Raw genomic sequence first — 12,681 nt, 5'->3', positions numbered from 1 at the left:
AGATTTGTAAGGATGGAGATCTTGTCTCTGACACCACAGGCAGAACCTCTTCCATTTAGCCTTGTAAGTCTTATTAGTGCTCGGTGCTCGAGCTTGGGACAAAACATCCCTACATTCCTGGGAGAGATTCAGATGACGGAACTTTCTGTGTTCAGGAGCCACGCTGTCAAGTGCAGTGATCTCGGATCCGGATGGTAAATTTGTCCTTGATTCCTCGACAATAGGGAAGGAATTGGTCGTAAGCGAATTGGATGAGCTTGGGAGAGTAGAATGAGTTCTGTGTACCAAAACTGCCGGGGCCAAGCTGGTGCAATGAGAATCATCTTGCACGGTTCCGCTTTCATTTTCCTGAGTATTCGAGGAATGCGGGGAATTGGTGGAAAAGCGTAAAAGAATGCGCTGTACCAGGCCATCGAAAGGGCGTTCCCCAGAAATTCCGGATGGTGAACCTTGCTTGCGTAAAACCTGCATTTGGCGTTCACCGGAGAGGCAAAAAGGTCGATGGTTGGTGTCCCCCGGACCGAGAACACACTCTCCAGAGTGAATTGATTCAACTCCCATTCGTGATTCACCTCTGTCTTGCGACTCAGGGCATCCGCCTTGACATTGAGAGAGCCTGCCAGATGTTCGGATCTCAAATTGATGTTGTTTAGAATCACGTAATCCCAGATCCTCTGAGCTTTTTTGGACAGAGTTTGCGATCTCGTTCCTCCTTGCTTGTTGACGTAGTGCATGGCCGTCGTATTGTCCGTCCGGACCAGCACTGTATGATTTCGGACTCTGGGAAGGAAAGCCTGCAAAGCCAAACGAATGGCCGCTAGCTCAAAAAAATGTATATGGCACTGACGTTGTTCTGGACTCCAGTGCCCGCTGACTTGAAGCTCTCGGAGCACCGATCCCCAGCCTTCCAAAGAGGCATCCGTTGTCATGATCAGAGGGGATGGTGAAACTCTGAACGTCAGACCCTGTGCGATATTGTCCTGCACTAGCCACCATTTGCATGCCTTTCTCATTTCTGGTGTCACCAACACCTTGTCGTTGAATGATCCCTCTGCCTGACACCATTGTTTGTCTAGCTCCTCCTGCAGAGGACGCATTCGCAGCCTGCAATGAGTTATTAATGGTATGCACGATGACATCGACTTGAGCAGGGACTTGTATTGCCGGACTGAAAGGCATTTCTTGCGGAACAGTTGGCGAGCCGTTATGATCAACTTCTGTTGACATTCTTCTGAAGGACGAGCTGTGCATTGCGTCGTGTCTAAAATGGCCCCAAGGAACCTTGTGGATCTGGAGGGCTGTAAAACTGACTTGTGTTTGTTCAATTGAAGGCCCAGGTGACTGAACAACTGAATGCAAGTCGAAACAGCTTGAGAGGTTTCCTTGAAAGATGGAGCCTTGACGAGCCAGTCCTCCAAATAAGGGAAAACCTCCAGGGATTGTTTTCTTAGAAAAGCTGCTACTGGTGCCAACACTTTGGTGAATACTCGAGGTGCAGACCGAAGGCCAAACGGAAGCACCTTGAATTGGAAATGGCTCTTTCCCACTGTGAATCGCAGATATTGTCTGTGAGCTGGGTGTGTTGGAATGTGGAAATACGCATCTTCTAAATCCAGGGATGCCAAATAGTCGCCTGGGTTCAAAAGAGGAAGAATTTCTTGGAGAGTGACCATCCTCAAAGAGAGTTTGATGAGATAAATGTTGAGCTCTCGTAGGTCTAGTATGGGGCGCAAAGTTTCTGCCGTCTTCCGAACCAGGAAGAACCTGGAATAAAAACCTCTGCCCCTCTGAGAGAGAGGTACCAGTTCTATTGCCCCTTTGAGGAACAATTGGTGGGCTTCGAGGTGGAGCAGTCCCAGATATTTTGTGCGGGTGGCGCCCGGAGCTCTCGTTGGAGGAAGGTCTTGGAACTCCAATGTATGGCCACTCTGAACGATATTCAGGAACCACTGGTCCGATGTTATACACTTCCAGCTGTCCAGGCAAAATGATATCCTGCCCCCCACTGATGTGACTGGAAGAGGAGGAACTGTAGGTAGAGCCAGGAGGCCACTATTGTCTCTTGGTGTTGTCGCGTCCCTGACGGTTCTGACGTCCTTGTGGAGTTTGGCGAGAGTAAGAAGCCGATTGTCCATGCCTTTGATTTGAATATTGAGTCTTATAAGATTGCAAAGACTGAGAGGAATATCTCTGTTGGGTGTTGCCTCTATATGAAGAGAAACCTCTGCCACAAGCGCCTTTAAATGGGACCTTACGGTAGTTGAGTGATCCCAAAGACTTCGCCGTGTCCGTATCCTTTTTTATATTCTGCAGGGCATCATCAACATGCTTACCAAAAAGCATCTCTCCATCAAATGGGAGGTCCAGGATCTTATTTTGGACCTCCTGACGAAACCAGGTGGCTCTCAACCAACCTTGGCGACGAAGCACAGCTGACCCTGCCAATGCTCGAAAAGCCGTGGACGCTATGTCCATAGCACAGTCGATAACTTCAGAGGATGATTTTTCTCCCTCCATCAGAACCCTCTTTGCCTCTTCTCTCGTGGAGTCTGGCAGTTGTTCCACAAACGGCTCCATGTCACACCACATCTGGCGATCGTATCTGCCTAGAATGGCGAGAGCATTTGCTGCACGAACCAGTAAGCTGGCCATGGAAGAAAACCTCTTCCCCACGTTATCCAGGCGCCTACCGTCCTTGTCCAGAGGAGCAGTCAAAGGTTTGATGGGTTCTTGGACTTGCTTTGAGCAGCCTGTGATATCACCGAATCAGGCTTTGGCTGACCAAGAAGACAAGCTGAACTGCCATCTGGAGCCTTATACTTCCTTTCCAACCTGGGGAGAACTGGAATCACCGTGGCTGGATTGTGCATTATTTTCATACCTTCCTCCCACACATGCTCAATAATCGGAATGGATTTGACCAACCTTCTATTTTGATCTTTAAAGTCATACAGGAAGCATTCAGACACTTCCTTCGAAATTGGTAGTCCAAACCTCTTTGCAGCTCTCTCCATTAGGTTATGGAACCCCCCTATATCGACTGGAGGGGAAATAGAAGTATCCCGACCAGTGGCGTCTGGATCTTGCAACCCACTGTCTCCTTGATCGAAGTGTGGGTCCTGTAGTTGATCAGTCAAGGGATCCACTTGCACCTCATCATCCGAAGAGGTATCCTGCTGAATAGGAGAGGAGGGTCCTGGATCCGGTGTCTGGGAAAGGACCCTTGGAATGACCTTGGTGGTGTGAGAGACACCACTTGCGAGGGAGAAAGTTCGACTACTGGTTGCGCTTGCGGCAACGCTTGAAGTGGAGGTTGCGTAGACTGCTTTGACTGTTCCGAAGGAAACCTGTTCCTATAGTCCTGCAGCATCAACTGCAGGTCAGAAATTAAAGAGGCGGGCATAGCCACCATGTCCTGTCCTAAACCAGGTGGACGTAGTCCTTGTGGAACATATGGATGCATTTGTTGGTCACATTGCTCATAGTATTCCTCCGTGTCAGTCTCTTGTAATTTTACATTTAAGTCTGAGGGACTGTAGGCATCCCCAAAACGGCCTTCATTTTCCTCATCCTCCTCCGAATCGTCATCCAGAAGCATTATCGGCAGATGTTCCGAAACTCGTCGAGGAGACGTCATCTCAGGTGTAATTTTCATCCTCTGCAGAGGAATTTGCAGTTTTTTACCCGTCGACGGCTTCGTCGACGGAGCCGTCGTCGACGGTGTGGATATCGTCGACGGTATTGTCGACGGAGTCGTCGACGGCATAGAAAACCTCGTTGACGGAGTCTTGGTCGCCGACGGGATGATCGTCGACGGTCTCGTAGACGAACTCGTCGTCATCACCATCATTGCCGTCGAAGTCGTTGTCGTCGTCGACGTAGTTTTCGTCGTCGACGATGCGGTCGACAGCAGCTTACCAGAAACCATCGTCGATGTTGAAGATGTTATCGTCGACGAACCAGGAACATTGAACGACGACAAAGTCGTCGACTCTGAAACCGCTACCGACGACGAGCCCGTCGACGGAGCCAAGGAAGCAGCGGGAAGTTTCACAGAAGTAATCGTCGTCGACGTACCTGATGTTTTTGTCGTCGACGGACGCTGTTTTTTCTCAGTCACGGATCCTGGAGTGCCAGTAGAGTGTTTGTCACTAGTCTTTTCCTTTTTGGACGGAGGAGAAGAGATAGAAACCTCCTTTTTGTCCTTAGAGGTTGTAAGTAATCCAGCAGCCTGTCCCTGTCCCTGCCTCTCCTTTTCACTTCCGTGAGGAGATTTAAGGGGACTAGCCCTCCCAGACCTATCAGAGATCTTATGAGGGGCTTTAGAAGGGGGCTCAGCAGAAGAAGAACTTGGAGGAGACCTACCCCTCTTCTTGGATCTGTGAGAGGAAGCCAGAGATGTTGCATCCTCTTCCTCTGATGAGAGAACCTCCTTCCGAGTCTTCATTTTTTTAAGCCAGGTCAAAAGCCGCCCCTCTCTGTCACGAAGTGTCTTAGTAGAGAAGGTTCTACAAATTTTGCAGTCTGTGGCCTTGTGGTCAGGGTATAACCAATAGATACAGCTTTCATGCTTTTCTTCCACAAAGAGACGCTTTTTTCCACAAGATGCACAGGACCTGAATAAGGCCTTCTTCTCTTTGTCAGACAAGTCCTGATTGAAGTTGAAAACTTGAAGAAATAACAGTTAGAATGAGAAAAACTGAGCAGAGCTCAGTGGAGACTCCCTAGCACAACGTGCGGTAGAAAAATCTGAGGCTCGGAGCTCTCTCAGGAAGGTTCTAGGGGGTGAGGCTGTTCTGATTGGTCCTGACAAAAGTTTGGTCTCTTTTGCACAAAGAGGGTGATAGGATACAAAAGGAGATGAGGCCTAGGCCTATTTTTTCTCTTTTGTTTCTATGGTTGTGATACTATCGAGGCTCCCATTCTGACGACGGGGAATGATACAAAGCATGGGAATCTATGAAAGTTCCAATACTGCGGCAAATTTAGAAGCCCTAATTTTTTTAATCTTACCATCTTAGTTTTCATTTGGGCATCCTGTATACCCTGCTACTCATTTCATTACCAAGATAAATGTATCCTGCTGCTTGTGAGGCAACAGAGTGGCCCTCACGTCAGACAACATCTTGCTTTAGCTTTATGATGTCAGAGCGCCTCTGGTCCAATTGTCCTTGTGGAAGCTGACCACAAAAAGGAGGCTGAGATATCAGAAGGTCTGCAGTAGGCTACTATCTGTATTCATGGCTGCAAGGCAAGCAGGAGGGGGAATGGTAAAGGACTCTGAACCACTCCAAGCACTAGGGCCTTTTTGAAAGTGGTACGGAGATACAAAAATAGAGATTATCCTTACCAAAAATCCATCTTAAGTATCAGAGTCCGACATACAGAGTGCAGGGGAAGACATTAAATAAGCTTCCTTCCGCGAGTATATAATACTATCGTTTTAAAGTGAGATAGTGCATTTCAGCCGCAAAGGCAGCAATTTCCTTGAATGGAACATTGCTAGCATCAGGATCTAAATCATGTTTAAGTAGCCTTGGAAGTGCGTTTCAGCCGTAATGGCAGCAATTTGCTTGAATGGAACATTGCTAGCATCAGGATCTAAATCATGTTTAAGTAGCCTTGGAAGCAGTCAGTCTTTTATTAACTATCATGACCAACGGGGCATGGCCAAACCGACGAACATGGCGGTCGTTTAGAGTCTGAGCTCCGACCAGCCTGACACACTACTGAACATTTATCCTGGCCCTGGTCTTCAGTGCGAGTCCCCTGCAACGGCAATCAGTGGCGGAGGCGCTGGGCTGCACTCTGTGAAATTTCCAGCCCACAGAGACCCGGGAGGAGGAGCAGCGGGCCGGCGACGCGGTGGGGTCCCACGGGGTCCGTTGGGGCCTAGGCATCCGGGACCACGATTTTGGGGCTGCTGGGTCCGGGCGTGTCCGCTGCCGCTGGTGTGGAGAGGGGTGCGGCGCCTACATCTGGAGCCGAGTGCAGATTTCAGCGGACAGCGCTCCTGTGGCGACTTCTGTGCAGACCACATCACTGGGCGGTGCTGCCGGTCCGGAGGTGCTCGGTGGGGCCTGCGCAGCCGGGACCTCAATTTTGGCGCTGCCCTGCCTGGCTGAGACTACCGACGCCGCGGTAGGAAAGACCTGACGCACGATCTCTCCTGGGGGCTCGGGTGGCCCGGGGCCCTCCTGCGCCGCATTGCCTCCCTCGTCCTGGGCGGTTGTGGGGGCGCCCCACCGGAAAATCAGGAGGGGCGCGCCGGGGGCGGCCATGTTGGCGGTGGGCCACTGCCCTACACTTACATGCCCAGACGGATGCGGCGCTTGGTTGGAGACGTGGGGCGGAGGGCTGAGAACAGTCGGCTGTGGTGGTGAGAGCTGCTGACCCTCCTGCGGGCCCGGAACGGGAGGCCCTGGCCGGCGCGGTTTGGACGGGGCCCTCCTTGCGGGACAGATGGCCGTCCGGGGGTACGGGAGATGAGCTGCACGAGCTGCTGTTGTGTACTGTGAGTTCCTGGGGACCGAATCGGGTCCCGGAGAGGAGGACTGGTGACACCTTGGGGAGTCAGCAGCCACCAGCCGAGGGTCTGTGGGGTGCTTGGAGGGCCTTGGGCCCGGTTGATCCATACATAGCTGGGATACCGACGTTGGAGTGGCATAGCGGGAGTGAGTCGGTCGGTGGCTGTGGTGAGGAGGAACAGCCTTGGGGCTTGCCCCGGGTGCAGAACCACGTTGCGCCATCACCATTGCCGCTGGGAGCCTGCAGGGAGGTGCGATACCCCATGCAAATGAGCATAGACTGAGCCCTGGTGGGGCTGACAGAGTGCGCCGCCATTTGGAGCCAAGCGCCCATCGCGGCGGCAGTGGAGAGCCCCGGTGGGGAGGAAAGTGCCTACTGAAGCCCTGCCTGCGGCTGCTTGACGGCGAAGACCAGTGGTGAGTGCTGCGCGACCCCAGTTGGGAATTCGGGGGTGAGATCGGGCCCCGGTGGGAAGGAGTCAGAAACTGTGCGTGACCGGGGGGGCGCTGCCGGGGGCCGGTATAGGCGGGGGGCCTTGGACGCTTGATTCCGGTCTAGGAAAGACATGGATTGGTAGTTCGGGCTTGACTGTTCCCATGAGGCACAGGGTCAAGGCTGATTTGCATATAGCCATTGTCTGACCTAGGGTGGTGTGGAGTGCAAATAAATGATGGATTTAGGCCCAGATCTTTGTACTGGGGTTAATGTAAGACATTGTTCTGCATTCTGTCCATCAACTGTGTTTTTTGCAATTTTCACCCCGAGTGGGCTGGGTATGCTCAGACGTGAGTTCCAGGCTCTCCACATCACTGGAGTCAAGCTATCCAGCCTGAAGAAGGCTGATAGCCAGAAACCGGTCCTTGGATGCTTGATTCCGGTCTAGGAGAGACATGGCTTGGTAGTTCGGGCTGGACTGTTCCCATGAGGCACAGGGTCAAGGCTGATTTGCATATAGCCATTGTTTGACCTAGGGTGGAGTGGAGTGCAAAAAAATGATGGATTTAGGCCCAGATCTTTGTACTGGGGTGAATGTAAGACATTGTTCTGCATTCTGTCCATCAACTGTGTTTTTTGCAATACGCTTCTGTATGCGGCACCCCTTCGGAGGTCCCTCCCATCAGCCACGCAGGTGGTCTTTCACGTGTGGAGGCAGGGGCTGCGGTGGACGGGTTGGTGGAATGTCCTTACACAGGAAACCCCCCTTTGGCGCAATGGAAGGCTCCCACAGTTGGATGCCCTGACGGGCTTCGGGGGCTGGGACGCCATTGGCATTTCCACCCTGGGCAACGCTCTGTCCGTCGATACCCTCAAATCCTTTGCGAATTTACAGGAGGACTATGGGATGCCCCACACCCAGTTCTATAAATACCTTCAATTCCGCCATGCCCTGGCGCCCTCCCTAGTTGGCCTGGAGCAGATCCCTGAATTCAGTCCCATTGAAGCGAAAATCTTCATGGGTGAGCTGCCTGACAAAAAACTATCACGTATCTACCAGATGTTAGTGCGGCATTGCTCCTCCGATCTGAGTGGCCTTAGGGCCCACTGGGAGCAGGATGTCGGGGAACTAGATGAGGAGGATTGGGTTGAAGCCCTCGAGAGTCCCAGGGGAGCAGCCATATCCATGCGCCTGCGGCTAATCCAGTTCAGATACTTGCACCGCACATATTACACCAGACAGCGGCTGTGGAAGGCGGGACTAGTGGCGTCCCCCGACTGCCTTCGCTGTGGGTTAGAAGTTGGCACATTACTACATATGGTGTGGGACTGCGCATCGTTGCAAAGGTTTTGGGATGGGGTCCATCGTTGCCTAGACGAAGTCTTAGCCTGGAGGATACAGAGGGACCCCAAACTAGCACTGCTGCATGTCATGGCGGGGGTCGGGGGAAACCGGTATAAACGTCATTTAATGTTGTTAGGACTTACGCTGGCGAAACGTGATATTGCGAAAGCATGGAAAGCCCCCCAGGCTCCGTCACTCAAGGCCTGGAAGAACGGAATGGACTATTGTATGGGCTTGGAACAACCTGTATTTCTAGCAAGGAGCTGTCCCGGAAGCACTTCAAAATCTGGAAGCGGTGGGTGGACTACAGTGGTCTGGACCTTGACCCACAGCCCGAGGAGGCCACCCTCCCGACGATATGAAGACACGGACCATGAACAGTGGCAGTTGGTATGGATTGTACATGGCATGTAATGTTTTGCTACTTTATGCGTCAGGTGGGCGAGTTGGCACACAGGGAGGGTGTGGGAGGGGGGAGAGGGGGGGTTGCGCATTGATTACATTCTGTGGCACTAATTCTTCAGTGGGGGGGTGTTTAGGGATATTCATTGTTATGCATGTGTCTAAAGTAATAGCTAGCACATTGATGGTGGCATTTGTCTCTGGGTGTCAGAGATATGCATGATATGTGAGTTCACACAATAAAATCTGTTTAAAAAAAGAAAAAACTATCATGACCAACACAAGGTGATCCATATTACTTCCATCTTGACAAAAAATATATTCAAGCACAGGCCCCCACTGGAAGGCAGGTAGGACATTCAGATGCTGAGAAAGTCCTTTTAAATGCCTAAAGGAATGATTGTGAGATTTACTTACCAAATAAAGTGGTGAAATGATGCTGTATGCCAGAAGACTGCTTTTAAAAAAAAAAAAAAATTCAGTCTCGGCAATGCAGAGAAATTCTGTTGTGAAACACTATAACTGCTGGTCATTCAGTATAATCTGCAGATGGAAAAGTCCACTGTTAGCACATTTACTATAAGCAGTACAAAAAATCGTGATTTTTATAAAGGGTAAACAGATCAATTCTATTGAGTCTGTATTCTTTTTAAAATCAACCTCACATTAGAAAATCTAATCTGAATTTGTGTTTTTAACCTCCCACAATTCTATGAATCCCATGCCTCATTTGCTAACACTCTCCAAACAACTGTAGCATGTACATCAGGGCATAGCTAAAGAGATCTATTGCCAGCCAAGTGGCAGCGTACCCATCTCACTTCATTTGTTTTAGGATATGGCACACCAGTAGCAATTAAGTCAGCTGATAAACTGAGCAAGGAAGGGCTATGCTACAGTTAATGTGAATAAAAAAATCTATGCATAGCATGTTCACCATCATCATTTTAGGCAATTCCTACCAGTTCAGCAATAGGGAAGTTGAGACTCTCATGCTCAAAATTACGTACATACAAATTTAGAAGTCTCAAAAAATTCCCTAATTTCTTAGTCTTGATTTGGGCATCCTGTCTACCCAGCTACTCATTTCATTACCAAGATAAATGTATCCTGCTGCTTGTTAGGCAACAGAGTGGCCCTCACGTCAGACAACATCTTGCTTTAGCTTTATGATATCAGAGCGCCTCAGGTCCAATTGTCCTTGTGGAAGCGGCCACAAAAAGGAGGATGAGAAATCAGACGTTATGCAGTAGGTTAATATCTGTATTCATGACTGCAAGGCAAGCAGGAGGGGGAATGGTAAAAGGCTCTGAACCACTCCAAGTACTGGGGCCTTTTTGAAAGTGGGACGGAGATACAAAAATAGAGATTACCCTTACCAACAATCCATGTTAAGTATCAGAGTCCAACATACAGAGTGCAGGGGAAGACGTTAAATGAGCTTCCTTCCGTGAGAAGGAAACACTATCGTTTGAAAGGGAGATAGTGCATTTCAGCCACAAAGGTAGCAATTTCCTTGAATGGAACATTGCTAGCATCAGATTCTAAATCATTGTTAAGTAGCCTTGGAAGCAGTCAGTCTAATATTAACTATCATGCCCAACACGAGGGCGTGTCTAGCCAGCCACGAATGTGGTCGGCTGCTGCTAGTGCTTCGGGTCTGCCTGGCGGCAAATCCTGAATAAAAGCGGCTGCTGGAACCCTGCCCACAGCGGAAGGTGGCGGATCGACGCCGGAACCCTGCGGCGACACGGTGACCCATCGGCGTACAGATTGTGTTCCATAATGTTAGTCAGAAGAGGATTGGGCCTACCGCCACGCATACGGGAAGAAGCCGGGAGCTGCAGTTGGAGCGAGCCCGGAGCCACTGGGGTGAGCGGGACCGGAAGTGATCGGTCCGGCGCTCCGGAGCACTTGGAACGCTGTGTGACCCGACCGGAGGCGGCTACGAGGTGCCTACCTGTGACACCGCAGGATCTCGAGGGGGAGGAGACCCGGACCCCACAGGGAGGCGTTGAGTGACGACCCCAGCTCTTAGAGTCTGCTGGGGCCTGCCACGGGACTGGGTTGGCCCGTGTTTGCGGAGGTCCGGTAGCGGTGGAGGACTGACACATTGCACGCGAAAGAGCAGGGGCGGGTGACCGAAGAGAGGAACCCGCGGAGCTCCCAGGCACTGGTGATGTGACGCAGAAGAGAGAGCGACATGGGGAAATAACTGATCTTGGGAATTCCCCCCCCCCCCCCATCCCGCCACAAAGTTACGGCCCGGACCCCATCGGAGGGACGGAACAGCCGGGCTGCTGAGACACTGGCTGCCCGCGGAGGTGAGACTGCCGGTGAGGGGAGACACGTGGAGCTGCCTCATTTTCTTCTTGGCTGTGTCCTGCGGGCCCAGGGAAGGTGACCTGTGGAGCAAAGCCCGCTGAGAGTGCGGGTCTGCTGGCCTGGGTGTCGCCGTGGGCGGGGAGCAGGAGTTCACTGGCGCCCGACAGGACTCTGGAGGCCCTGGTACCTTGCGACCTCCGCCTTTGTGAATATTGGCTCTTGGGACCCGGTGTGGAGCCCGAGGGAGGGGCGAATTGACCGGGACGAGTGGACACTCACGGAGGAACTGGTGAGGTCGGAAGAGACCGCTGACATACACCGCCATGGAGGGTGGGCTCGCTCTCTTCAGAAGACTCCTATCTTACAAAGTACGGCTTCGGCGCACTTCAGGAACTTCATGGTGCAAAAGGGGGCAAAGGTGGCGGAGGGGCGCGGAGGTGAAGAGCTCACGCGCAACACGGAGAGCACTGGAGAAGGGAGAATTCCACCGAGTGCTTCTGGGTCAGATCACGTCAGCGATCAGCAGGAGAACAAACTGGATTTAATCCTGAAAGAAATTTTGGACTCTAGGTCGGCAATGGAACATCAGCTGGGGGCCCTAACCACAAATCTATCACTGTTAAAGGCAGACCATGACGAATTGGCGGACAAGGTAAAAGACCAGGGACTTGCCCTTTCCGAACTCACACCGACTGTGGCAGACCAATCCACCTCTATTCAGCAACTACAGCAGCAGGTTGCCTCCCTCATGGACCGCGTGGAGGACGCGGAAAGGTCGGAATCGCCGCAACAACGTCTGCGTCATAGGCCTTCTGAACGCTGTGAGGGGGGCCCATGCAGAGGATTTCATGGAGCAGTGGTTCCGAGACAATGCTACTATGGAGGGTCTATCACGGCAATTGTGTAGAACGGGCATACAGGATCCCGACCGGTAGGCCCATATCAGGCCACCCTTTGATAGCACGATTACTTAACTACCGAGATAGGGATGTTTTGTTGCAGAAAGCCAGTGAGAAGTCCCTTTTCCAATATGTTATGTTATGTTATCTGCACTTATACCGCGCTCAGCTGCCCCAGCAAAGGGGCGTCCCGGCGCTTTGCAAGGTACACAAAACACAACTCAGTCAATAAGCCAAAAAAATGAAACAACAGCAAAGCAGAATAATACAGGCTAAGCGAATAGAAAAGTCTTGATGGCGCGCCTGAACACCAAAGGGTGTCCCTCTACCCAGACTATACCAATACGGTCCAGAAACAGCGCTCCTCATATGTGGAGGTAAAGAAGAAGCTACAAAGAGCCAAGTTGAAATATGCACTGCTTTTCCCAGCCCGACTGAAGATCATCCATGGCAGGAAAACACATTTCTTCGAGAGCCCATCTGATGTCGAGGAATGGCTGGAGGTGATGGGCATCAACGGGAGTCAGGACGCTACTCAGGATATAGCTACCGGTGGCTCGGGGAGAGACTCGGGTCGAGAAAGAGAGCACTCCCTAAATGCAAGGAGGAGCATAGGGAAACTTGGCTCATCACAGGAACAACAGAGGGAGGATCAGTCTGGTGCTGTGGCGATGGTGGGCATGTTCAGAGAGGATTCGGGGAAGATACCGACGAACTCAGACGACAGCACGGTCCCCTCTGACTCGG

General features: G+C 51.5%; 1 pseudogene; it reads right to left on the bottom strand.

Annotated features, from left to right (window-relative positions):
• Nucleotides 1-2,052: 2,052 nt before the first annotated feature.
• On the bottom strand, nt 2,053-11,434 carry LOC147708278 (uncharacterized; annotated as a pseudogene).
• Nucleotides 11,435-12,681: the final 1,247 nt, after the last annotated feature.

Source organism: Lissotriton vulgaris, chromosome 6 (assembly GCF_964263255.1).
Source record: "Lissotriton vulgaris chromosome 6, aLisVul1.2, whole genome shotgun sequence".
Taxonomy (NCBI): Eukaryota; Metazoa; Chordata; class Amphibia; order Caudata; family Salamandridae; genus Lissotriton; species Lissotriton vulgaris.
This window is presented reverse-complemented; position numbering and strand designations above follow the sequence as displayed.